The sequence below is a fragment of the Pseudopipra pipra genome, chromosome Z (assembly GCF_036250125.1).
Source record: "Pseudopipra pipra isolate bDixPip1 chromosome Z, bDixPip1.hap1, whole genome shotgun sequence".
In the NCBI taxonomy this organism is placed as follows: Eukaryota; Metazoa; Chordata; class Aves; order Passeriformes; family Pipridae; genus Pseudopipra; species Pseudopipra pipra.
This window is the reverse complement of record NC_087581.1, coordinates 63968366-63981737: the sequence shown is the minus strand read 5'-3', so window position 1 is coordinate 63981737 and position 13372 is coordinate 63968366. Positions and strand designations below refer to the sequence as shown.

The window sequence follows — 13372 nt, the reverse complement described above, 5'->3', positions numbered from 1 at the left end:
ATAGTTGTATTTGGTACATTGTAAAATTATATTTATTTAGTAGTACTATAATTTTAGCTAAACTTGTTAGTATATTATAGTCCTTTGGTGGAATTACTTTCAAAGATATCAGTAATATAAGAAAATAATATTACGTATTCATTTTTGCATATAAACATATTGAAGTATAGCTAGAAGTAAGTAAATAAAAATAAAGATATTAAATAGTCCAGTATTTCCTGCACTTAATTTGTACTATAGATATTCTGGATCACTGAGCACTGGAAGACAAAAACCACCATGAAATTATTGTCTCATCTCACATGTATGATATTAGTGAGTTTTGCTGAGCCTCTGAGGATCAACAGCTAAAGAAGGCATAAGGCATAGTAGAGAAACCAAATAGATTGGCTGTGATAATGTTAGTCATGGCAAGAGTGGATTCTGTAATAGAAAAATAGAGATAAGAGCAGCAAATTCTTTGGAGTACATGATATTCATCTAAGAAATCACAAGAAAATGAGTAATAAGTATTATCTTCTAAAGGATATGACTTTCTCTTAAAATTATCTCCTCAACTCACACAACTTTCCCAATGAGCTTTGTTAACACCCTTGACTTTCTAATAATGTTATGAGATAGTGTAATAGTATCCAGTATGCTCTTACAGGACTGAGAAAACTGCCTTTATTTTTCCTGAAAATTTTGCCTCTGAAAGGGTAGCATGTAAGTGTTTAACCTGCTCAGGGGAAGCCAAATCTTTTTGGTTTTTTTTCCCTAGGAGAAAGATATTTCTTCATGCATTTATATTTACAAGGCAATTTACAATAGCAGCAGAAATAACATCAGAAAATCTCATGAAAGAGGAAAAGAAAAAGTAATCAATAAGGGCACAGATGAACTAGATAAATGTAATGCTCAGCAAACCATTATTACAAATAGTCTGCAGAGCTCAGCAGAATCATGAAGTCCTTGTATTGGCCTATTCATATTAAATGTGAAATGTTATTTATTGAAGTCACATTCAAACAATGCACTCTACATATAATTGCTGTGACTTTACTTATCTATTTATTTTGCTTGAGTTTTGTTTGAAGACCAGACTAGATAGCACGAAAATTTTAAAAGCATATTTTAATTTGTTGCATGTGAAGTGTTTCCTGGGTGAAACTCCTGTGTACAGAGGTAAAAAAAAATTTCTGAGTATGGTACCCCATACAGGGTCTCAGCATAACTCTGTCCAGAGGAGGACACCCTGCTCTGAGTTCCTTCAGATGCTGCCTGAACATCTAGTGTGTGTTTATGTTTGGTCCACCTCAAAGAAAAGTGAGAAGTCCAAACTCATGTTGATGTCACAAAGAATTTCTCAGTTTGATTCAGCTCTGCTGTTTCCAGAAATGGCTTTATTTATTTATTTATAAATTTATTTTGTATGTCTCCTCCTCCACCCAAGTGGTTTCTTGTTTCTCTTCCTCAGAAGTTAATTTTCCCAATTTATTCTCTTATGTAAGCTGCCTGTCTCCTTCCTCTAGACTAAAAGCTTTTCAATCTGCTTTGGAGACTTCACTTCGCAAAATGTATTATATGACAATTGCATCAAGTATGAACACTGCCTCCCACTTAGAGTGAAAATACTTTCTCTGTCACTGCCACAGCTGTTTCTCAGGTTTGTCTGAGCTGTCATCATTCACTGTAATCTCTGAAGAATTGTTCCAACTTGATGAAACTGGCCCCTTGTTTTTTCGTTTTGTTTTTCTTCTGACAACTTTTAAATAAAAGCTTGTGGAGATCATGGGGACCAAAAAACGCCAAACACTTTAAAAAGTAAGTCTGTATGAGATTTCTGTTGTTTTTCCTGCTGATCTTTGTTTCTGAGTAGGTAGATTGAACAAATGTGTTTTGATGGGTTGACATGGAAGACTGAGGCCTGAAGAAATGAACTCATGACTCAGAATATAAACACAGGCTGTGTTTTTCTAGCCTTCATCTTTGAATTGGCAGTAGACTAAAAGGAAAAATACCCATGGATAAATATGTCCAACATTTTTTTTGCACAAAAAATTAACATTCATTAAAAATCCATCAATTGACTGGGATGCATGATTTAATAAACTTTTGAGATAAAACCTTCAGGCAAACTTTGAGCTAGACCTTCAGTCTTCCATTTGCATCATAGCCATGTGGTGATTGGTTTGAATGTGCACAGTTTTCTGTGCCAGTATGGCAGATATTTCACACAGTGAGATCACTGCAGTAAGAGTCCTTACAACGCAATTATAAGTTAATATTGTTTTTTTCTATTTGAATTTTCAAGATATATATATATATTATTAAATAGAAATACTGCATGATAACTTTATGAAGTTTTTCCACATTTTCCTGTTCCTTCCAGCCTGCAGCCAATAGTTTATACAAAGTTTACTTTATTATTAACCTTATCAATAGAACATCTTTCACTTGCATTCATGCACCCTAAGAAGAAAATGTGACACAGTGCATACACCTTGAGTCATGAAATTGAGAATCCAACATCTCCAAAATTTGAGCTCAGATTTTGTTTCCACTTATTATTAGAGTAGCATGCAAAAAAACCCCCAACAAACGAAAAAAACCTCAACAAGAACAAAAAAATCTTAAACAACAACAACAAAAACCCAAACATCCAGACAAACAAAAAAATGAGTAGATTAGCCTCTCTGATTCTATTTTCTGTTTTAAAGTGTGGGAGTGAAAAGTAACACTAGGTACACAAACACTACCAGATCGCACAAAATTTTAATTTTCTCAATAATTTTTTTGAGATCCAGAACTGAAAAAAATTAAAAACATTTTTACCAACTAGAATTCTTGCGGGATAAGTTCCTCTATGTAACTTGAAATATTTAGGTTGATCATGTCAAAAGATATGGATAGAATGGAAATGGATTGTTTGACTTAAAAGATATCTTGACATATCAGCAACTAAAAAAAATGAATCCTAACATTCATTTGAATAGGAAATACCTACACAGTGATTGTGTAAGAACTTCTGATATTCAAATTTTGTGGATTTCTTACCTGAAGCAAACCATGTAGTATGGTCCTCTTCTGCAAAACAAAATTATAATAACTTCTTTTGGAGATGTATGTTTAAGGATAACCATTGTCTATAATATCAGGCACTCAAATATTATGGTTATATTAAATGATTAAAACATAAACTGTTATAGAGACAGTTGCTGTAAAATTCTTAACTGAATTCTTAACGTATCATGCAAGGAAGTCTTCATATACATCATATTTTGGGAGTTTTCTGTCAGTTCCATCTCTTTTCTACTCTAAGCATAAAAACTTTTCTTCCTGCTCTCTGATAATGTTTTGAAGCCTATCCAAACAGTTGTTACATATCCACTAGAAGGAAATTAAGCTCTCTGTTGCTACCTACAATGTAGTTTACTTTATCTGTTGAAAGTCCTATAATTTTACCACTGGTACAGGTAATGATGCAGTACCTTAGACATAAACTGGGCCATTAACTTTCAAAGGATCTAAAATAGGAGGGCTAGGCATGGTATCTTGTTTTAGATTCAGTCTTACCAGATTTTGTAATGTCGCTGTCTATCCATGGTATTTCAGGTGTTGTGTGTAGGACTTTTGCATGTGATTAAGAGTCACATATACAACCAGAAACAGTCAAAACTGAAACAGGAAAATGAATGTACAAGCATACATATTTTGTTATGGATTTGCTTAAAGCCAATTGTTGGTAAAACAGGTTTTCTATTATAAATGAAGAATCCCTTCTTCGATCAGTCCTTCGCTAATTTAGAAACACTTTTTCTGCAGGGCTGTCCTCCAGTGTCTCATTCACCAGTCTATATATACATCCAGGGTTGCCCCATCCCAGATGCAGAATCCATCACTTGTCTTTGTTAAATGTCATACCGTTGGTGATTGCCCAGCCCTCTAATTTGTCAAGGTCTCTCTGCAAGGACTCTTTGAGGGAACCAACAGGTCCTCCGAATTTAGTGTCACTGGCAAACTTACTAAGTATCCATTTGAATTCTGCATCCAAGTCATTTATGAAGATGTTGAGCACAGGGCCTAAGATGGAGCCCTGTGGAATCCCACTAGTGACAGGTCACCAGTCTGATGTCACCCCATTCACTATTACCCTCTGTGCCTGAGCCAGTTGCTCATCCATGGCATGATGCTTTTATCCAGCTGTCCAACAGTGTGCTGGACATTTTTTTCTGGAAGGCTACTGTAAGAGATGGTATCAAAACTTGACTGTAATTCGAAAAGATTACATCAGCTGGCTTCCCTTTACCATCTGTGTTACCTTGTCATAAAGGAAAATTGAGTTTCATAAAGCAAGACTTTCCCCTCGTGAACTGTGACCAATTGCTGTTAGCAATCTTTACTGCTAACAGCTCCTGTCCAACTCACTGTAGGCATGGCTGGACAAGCCTCCCTGTTTAGTCTTTGTATCTTTGGACACACTTCAGCCAGCACGGCTGTGAGTCGCTGTGTTGCCTGGGCACAAGCAGGGAGCTCTGGCTCCTGCAAAGAAGGTTAAGGCTTTTTTGAATTACCTTTTCTTGATTAAAATTTAATGTCTTTAATGTAATGATTTCTTGTCTAGATATTGCTATTAGCCTATTGTGCTTTTTTGCTAGGTTGCATAATGATGTATACAATATTTTAAACAGATCTCAGTATAACTGTTGCAGAGTGGTAACTTTGAGAATTCAAAAGGTCAGAATTCAAAACAAGTATTGTGGTTTTGCCATTGCATTACGTTTTTACTTTTATGCTTGTAAACTGTGTGCTGCAGCATCTTACAGAAGTGTAGATGTTTTGGGACTCAAGGGAGAAGAGACATAATAATAGTAATTAGTAAAAGGATGTCTTCTCAGGGGACATAATTAAAAGCCAATTGAACTTTCTAGACTCCAAATTTTGGCATCCCTCATACAAAACATTGTCTGTATATTCCTGCAACATAGCAATATGTGAATAACAATGCTTTGTGTGAATGACTGTAACATGCTTAGCCTGACCTCTTTTGATCTTTACAACTCGAGTAAAATGGAAGTGTACTCATTTAAACAATTTGATGTCAATTCTCTACAGTTGTACATCCAGTAATAAGCTTGAGGAAAAGCAGGTGGCTGAGTCTCTCGTTCCTGCTGTTTTGAAGAGCAGCCTTGTAAGAAAAGACAGAGATACAAAGGTCCAGATTAGGACTGAGTGTAGTATAAGAAAATCATCATAAATATCTCAGTACATACTATCATAATTCAAATGAACTAAAAGACAACTGTAGAATAAGTTACACATATTCTCATGCAAGCACATGTATGAATGTATATGCTTCTTTTATAGATGTAGACAGAATACTCAACCTTCGAAAACCATTAGATTGTTTTCTACAAGGTAGTAATAAGAGGTTAGCTTTCTCTTATAGGCCGGAGAAGTTCAGCTACTCCTGTGTTTTGAGGTTCATTATACGTATATCACTGTAAGGGAACACTAGTCATGAACAGAAACTGAAAAAAGCTTCCTTTTACCATCTTTGCCATTTTCAGAAGTTTTCCCATTAGGCAACTGAATTTTCAAAATGAGCCATCATATTTGCTGTGGGATGTTCCCTGAGCATTTCTGCTGTCATTCAGAATCACATCCATCCAGGTGAAGTAAACCTAGAAATTATATTTTGACCCCATAGAGTGCTTTTCAGTCAGCATCACACAGGACGTGAATGTTACACTAAAGGAGTTAAAAGAGTAGCTTCTGTAAAGTTCAGTGAAGTGTTGAATGCCACATGCTTGAGCATAGTTCGCTGTCATTTAGTGTTCTGTCACCCGCAATTGAAATAAGAAAGAGAGAGACCAGTTATTTAAATAACCTCTAAGCTTATTTATATCGGTTTCACAGAACCTCCAGGCTTCTGATCCACTGCATTCACATGATATGCAATAAAAAACATTAAAGCTAACTTCATAGCTACAATTTCAGAGTATTTATGCCTTCAAGTTTTTAAATTTTCACCACATTATCCTCTTCTCTTTGTTCACCATGATTTTTCAAATAGCATATATTTGAATATATATATACATACATATAAACATCTATTTTTTTCAGCAGCTTTTTAACTTATAAAAACTTTTTTGTACTTATTATATCTAGATCTAACTGCTCCTTGCCTAAATTTTCTTTCCATAAAGCACACCAAAGGAGTGCTTTAGGATTTGAAAGCATGATCCTAAGATGAAAGGGAGAAACTGGTGGAGAAATTTGCAAGGAGTAATGGAGAAACAGACTTGACTGTTTGTTCTAAATAAGAAACTTCTGTACAAAGCTGGGGTCAGTCCTGTTGTGAGAATGATGAATCTTCTTTATATTAATTGGGAAACAGGTTACATGCCTGATAACACATTAGTTAAATAAAATTGTAGCTGAAAACACTCAGGGATTTGTTATGTGAAAAAATAGAAGAGTATAAAATATTTACTGGCTGGAAAGGGTGTACGTTACCTTTTTATTTCTGTCCATCTAATTTTTCAGTGCTTCTTAGTTTTCTTTTCTAACTTTACTTTCTCATGTTCTATGTGGTCCAAATTAAAAGAATTTTTATGCTGATATGGTAAAATGAAGGAAGAAAGAAATGAAGGTATTGAAATGCCCTCCATATCTGAGTGTTTCACTTTTTCAACACACTCACAATACTCTTACAAGATTAAGAAATTATATTATACTCATTTAATACATAGGAGGCTGAAAATAGACAGAAGACCAAACCAGAATGCTAATTAAAGTGTAATGATCTCCAGTGATTTTACTTACAATGAAAAAACCTTAGTTTTTGGTTGTCCAGTGTATGTGATTTGTCAGGAAAAACAAGATATCTACAGCAGAACAAGCAACTGAACCCTGGCCTGCCCACTTAACAAATAGGACATACTTATCTTTTGAAAGTAAGCCAACTGTTTTTTCATTACTACTGTACTGAACATAAAGAATAATTTAGAACTGAAAACCAACAAAAGTCTTTCTAGGAAGATTTATAGCTTGAAAAAATTTCTATAAAATATAAAAAATATCTAAGTACAGAATGCTTTGTAATAATGGAAAATACATAATTTCTGTAAATTGAAGATAGAAAAATTTTAGAAGATTTTAGTAAGTAAAGGTCATGAGGAAGCATTTATAATGCACCTGCATTTTAATACAAGGCAAACTGAAATTGTAAAATTGCTGCAGAATATAAACTTTCTGCTGAAAGATATTTCTTTGAACTAACTTGATTTTGTGTGCTGGATAACAAGTATGCTTTTGTGTCTTCATGCTGTAATTCAAATGAGTGCAATTTAAATTAGGTAGCAATATATAGCATTTTTTGTGAAGGAAAAATAAACAAATGGACTCTTACCAAGGTTTGTATCTGAAATCAATCCTCTCATTTAACTAACGTTGAAAGAAGAATTGATTTTGCTGATTTCTCCGTGAAGCATAATTGTGTCCTGCCTGTTTACTCTACTAGTAGAACTGTGACTGGATTCAGAAGCAAAGTATGTTTTTTCAGACATGATACCTTTACTAAAATGTCTCTTACTGGGCTCAAATTAATGAAAATTCTGATTGCAAGACTTGAAATTTAAACTTTCAAGAGATGGCTGCAGGTGTTTCGCTGGAGAGATGCTAATCCCCATCTGCATTTGCTCAGTTTTCTACTTAAGTATTGATTTAGCAAATTCTGGCAATTGGGCTACTCATATTTGTTGAGGCAGGATGAGAAATTTTCCTTTCCCACATGGAAAGAAGCACAAGTCTGAGGGAAATGTATTGATTAGCAATGAAGACTGGATTGACAGCAACTAGGCAGCTCAGGTGGCAAATCTGGAAGATAGTGACCGAGCTGGAAGAGACATGGTTGATGTGGCTTCATAGCCAACAAGCCAAGGGATAGTGGTGCTGAGACATGTCAGCTCAGAGCACATTGAGGTGACATTGTTGATGTCCTTAGAAGAGGCTAACCAAGTCTTTGGAAAAAACAACACAGAGGTGAGGGGCTCTTCTAGTCAGTTAGTGTTACCAGGCAGACAGCTGGGCTACTGCTGAGCTTGCCTTTTGTAACAGGTGTTAATAGGAAGATGAATTTGTCACAGAAAATGTAGAGACTGTGAGAGGAAGAAAAAATAGACAGGATTTGTGCAGGGTACAAGATGGCCTCGTCATATAAGACATATAAGACACATTCCAAGCTGCTGATAGCACTTCTTCATCATGGGGCTGGAAAAGGGTCCTCACAGCAAGATGCTGCTTTATTGGGTGAGGGATAAAGGATTCCATTTCTCAGGAAGAGGAAAGATGAGCTTGTACCTGAGCTGAGCAATGCATGTCAAGGTATGCAATCTGAGAATGCCTGTGTGGTCCTGCATGAGACCTTTCTGGATGTCTAGACTTTACAGAGTAGGAAGTCCTGCAGGTCATCAGCTTGACAAGGTGTGAAGTCTTGACTTTCTCAGATATCTTATAGTACCTAAGAGTGTGTAGAATACCCACTTTCTTTCCCTGATTTCCCCAGATAATGAACAGCTGAGTTACAGAAGAGTTGAGAGTCCACAGACTTTGGATCTTCCCTTAACCTAGCACCTTCCACAAAAGCTCACTTGATTTCTAAAGCTCTTCTATTGATTTCGTTTTATAATCACTTGATCCACTGCACTTGACACTCAACTCAAGACTTGTCAAAGTATCAGAGACCTTGTGACAGTCTCCATCAAAATAGGAATTCTTTAAAATTCTAATCATATTCAGACATATTGACCCTTCCCTCTGTTATCACTTATAAGGAAAAGGGGTTAGCAGCATTTAGTCTCCAAGGTGACTGAACTATCATTTTTTCACAAGCAATAAATTTTAAAAGAGAAGAAAAAGTATTTTGGGTACAATAAGTAACTTGAAAAATGGGAATGAAAAGCAAAGTTAATAATTTCTACTCGTAAATTAATGTATATTAAACACCTGGAATAAAAAAAAGAATCTTCTAAAAGTCTGAGTAGATTATTTTCAAACAAGATAACAGTTGAGAGGGGCTAACTGTGTAGGATTTTAAAGTTAATAACTGCTAATGTTTCATTTGCTTAAGATTGCTTTTATAATTTAAAATTAATTTTTTTACCTATAGGAACAATTGATATGATGAGTTCTGAACCTATGCAAATGTTACATTATATCTGACCTACTAGATTACCTCTAAGCTAATTAGAGATTTTGAAAGTGTTTTCAGCAAATTTCAGGTAGTGCTTTTAAACTAACATTTTGAAAAATATTCCGTAGAGCTGGAGAAAAAATATGTATGAGGCGCCTTCCTGAGTTTGCTTTAGATTTCATTCACATCATTCCTCAGTTATTTCAAGAGCGATGTATATTGATTTAACTGCATTCATTGAAGTGTGGAGGCTCACTCTGTGTTTGCACTTATTTCAGAGTGATAGGGATCTGTCCTACTAAGTGAATTGCAAGTTGATAGCACTCTATTCCAACTTCCACTTTTCTGCTATAGAAAACCTGTCCTTTAAAGGACATTGATGTGTTGAAGCATGTCCAGTGAAGGCAACAAAGCTTGTGAAAGGTCTAGGAAACGTCTTATGAGGAATAGCTGAGGGTGATCAGTTTGTTTAGTCTCAAGAAAAAGAAGCGCACGGGAGACCTCATCGCTCTCTACAAGCATCTGAAAGGAGGTTGTAGCAAGGTGGGGGCCGGTCTCTTCTGCCGTGCCTGCAGGGAGAGGACAGAAGGAAATGGCCTTAAGCTGAGACTTGCTCAGGCATTGGAATGAATTGCCCAGGGAGGTGGTAAACTTGGTGGACTCACCATTCCTGGAGGTGTTTAAGAGACATCTGGATATGGCACTGGGTGATGTGGTTTAGTGGTTTAGAGGTTACAGTGGCAGTGCCAGGCTGACGGGCAGACTGGATGGTCTTAAAGGTCTCTTCCAACATTCATGGTTCTGTGAGTCCATGTAGCAAAGCATATACTGTCAATGAACACACACCTTCCAGTCCCTCCAGTGACCAGCTTCTTTTTCTTACCCCTTTTTTTGTCAGTTTTAAGATTTGAGCTCTATGAGCTTAGACAGTGAATAATACCTAGCAGATACATAGAGAAGGAAATATAAACTACACCATGGTGGGTTGAACCTGGCTGACTGGTAGGTGCCCACCAAGCTACTCCATCACTCCCCACCTCAACAGGACAAGGAGGGGAAAAAAAAAAGAAAAGTATTCACTTAATCTTGGGATAAGTTCATGCAAACCAGTAAATTATAGGCATTGAGGCTAAGATACTTAGCAAGAAATAGTGTGTGTTTTTCTCTTTTGAATGTAGACTAATTTAAATTGAAGAATATTGCTTTATTTCTAAGCTCCTTAATCACTTTTGAAATGCCTGGAGTAAAAACCATAACAATGTTTAGTAGGATTCAGGATTAAAACCTGATCATAAACACAGTTTATTAATTAAAAATGTAATTAATAAATTGTCAGCCACAAAATGACACTCCCTGTTTAACTCCCAGGGAAATAATAAATCATTGTGAAATAATGGTGACACACCTGTATTCAATCTGTATGTCAACATCCAGCTGTATACAATGCCTTCTAAACTGGGTATTTATTGTAGTATGTACAGAACTTTCTCTGGCAGCTTGTGCTGGACTGCATACTTGAGGGAAGCCAGGAACTTTGCTATGCAGTATTTTTTGCCTTTCCATTGCACTCAGGAATTATAAGGATTTCTGAAGAGCAGGTAACCAGAACAACCGTACACAAAAGAACAAAACACTGAACCAAACACAAGTTTCCCTTCAAAGCAATAAAATAGCATTTGTGGCTGTGAGGAGATCCACAGAGCTCAAGTTTGTTACTGGCTTACATACACAACCTAAGGGAGGTGCCTGCCTATTGGCATAGTCAATTTATTTTCCAACTAATTTTCTGTGTTCTTTACCTTTATCCATAGATCATCTGTCAAGGTAATGATTGTTATTCAGGTATATTTTTATTATATAATAACCAAATTGAGATGAAGATGAGCATTCTGGATGGCCTCTTTAGAAGTTTTTTCCAGGATTACTAGATTTTTCAATGTTCCTGAAAATCCTAATTATGTAAAAAAGGCAAATACATACACATACACCCTCCATACTCACTATACTTCTAAGTACTTTTTATAACAGTTATAACTGTGTAATACTTGTATATGCTTGAATTTTCTTATTTTCAGGTTACAAAACTCTGCAGGCTTCATTAAGGCTTGTTGTTCTTATTTGTCCACAAGGAAAAGAATTATATTCTTCCAAAATTATTTTTTAGCTAGCATTTAGAAAATGTAGCACAAGGGAACCAAAGTAAGTGAGCCATTTTATAAAACCCTGTAACAGGTGGCAATAGAACACACAAGCAGCTGCTTCTATATTCAGAAAACTGTGTTCTCGTGTAACACTTTTTTGCATGCAAATATTTCATAATATGGTAGGTACGACACCTACTAGGGTCAAAGTTATATCATACGCATGTGGGGTGGCAGTAGCACATACCTCTCTCTGTTAAAACTTGGAATTTATGTAAGTATCCATGAGATTTTTCACTTTCAGAAAGCCACACGATGATCTTAGCCTAGTTCCTGAGTGAGATGTACCAATCACTGGGTTGACTGGTACAACTTTTAGGTAGACGTTTTACAGAAATTTGCAGCGTTTTGATGGATACTCTGGAAAAGCGAAGTTTGGTTAGTGGTAAACATTGAGAGGTACCCTTTAGCCATTGAGAGGAAGCTTTAGCCATTTAAAAAGTGATTCAACTTTCTGTTCTGGAGAGGAACTTTTCTGGAAACAAAGGGGGTATAAGAGTGGAGACTCGTGCACAGCTGAAGATATTTTTTTTCATTCTTTCACTTGAATTGTTTATATTCAAGTATAGTTTCCTTTATAAATATCTTACGAAAGATATGAAGCTATATGAATAGCTTCCCGGATTATCTTATGCTGCCATTGTATATTGTATTCCAAAGTATAGTAGCAATAGTTATAGAGAAACCTTGCAATTTGTCATGAAGAATGCTTGACATGATGATTTCAAAAGTCCGTTTAATCCGTGATTACAACATACCTTATCTATATTTGTTCTATGCCCTCTAGCTACATTTTACCTTTTTGCTAATGCTTCCCTATAAGTACAGTGTTTGACATCGAAGTAGAAATGTGATAAGGAAGAGTGTCATACATGACAGAGGTATGTAAAGTTATAAGACTATTTTCAGGACATGGTACATAACTCACACTGGTATGTGTTGGGCTTTTTTTCCCCCTGATAATTTATCTTAATGTACAAGTACCTACTTTGATTTTTTTTCCTTACTGCTAAAGTTAGTCACACTAATTTTCTTACATCAACCTCAATTCCGTGGACTGAAAACTTGGTTTAGATTTCATCTTTTTCCTTTCTTCCAAGACCCCAAATTGTCTCACAGAATAACATCATCAGAGTAAGTAGTCATTCTGATATACTTCCCAATCACATCTCCTTAGCAGTCCAAATGCATTTGAAAGCATTAGATTATAGTTTTGTTGTTGTACAGCTCTTGATAACCTTTAAAAATGCACTGTAATAGACATTTTTCCCATGGAGATACAAACATGGACAACTCTGTCACTTAATGCCCTCATGATATGATTTGAAGCTGACTCCCTGCCAAGTCTCCAACCCTTACCACAAGAAGTTCCCCCCCCACCCCAAACCTCAGGGAGAAGGGGGAGAAAAACAACTAAGAAAACCTGAAACGAGAGAGAGGCAGCTAAAGTGATATATATAAAAATATATAAATATATTTACACTTATGTTACAGTTATATACAATTCAAATATATACAATTCAAATATATACAATTTCACAAGGGAAAGGGAAACGGGGAAGGGAAAAGGAACAAAACCAAAATAGAATATATACATATATATATATATATCCCAGTTAGTAGCCCAATATCTAACAACTAAAAGAGTTAGCAAAGAAATATCTCACTACTCTCCTTGGGACAACCAAGAGTCGCTCCGGAACGATCGCCGGCAGCCTCTGTCTCCCAAGGTCGGCAAGGCCTAACCAGGCCTCGCTCCCCAACACGGCAGACTCAACAGCAGGGAACCTGCACCTCCAAGCCACTGGAAGGAAAGAGAGCGAAGGCCTCTCCTCCTTTCTTCTTATAGTCTGGCTTATGTAAAAATCGTAGGGAATACTGGGTAAATCTGGACCCTTCCTTGGTTACAAACTGGTCACCAAGGAAGGCCTAGGCCAAACTACCACACCTCATTTTTTCAGATACTCATTCCTGAATCACAGCTCCTTGATTTCAT

The 13372-nt window shown here is 36.1% G+C and overlaps 1 protein-coding gene and 1 long non-coding RNA gene across 9 annotated transcripts in view; one reads left to right on the top strand and one right to left on the bottom strand.

Moving 5' to 3' along the window:
- Positions 1-13372, top strand: part of LINGO2 (leucine rich repeat and Ig domain containing 2) — a 480597-nt gene that overhangs the window by 350730 nt on the left and 116495 nt on the right. The window lies entirely within an intron of this gene.
- LOC135407162 (uncharacterized) lies at positions 3004-13323 on the bottom strand. The gene is made up of 3 exons (XR_010426740.1): positions 11564-13323; positions 5022-5167; positions 3004-4521 (listed from the first exon to the last, which is right to left on the bottom strand). It is a non-coding gene; the product is annotated as an uncharacterized LOC135407162 (long non-coding RNA).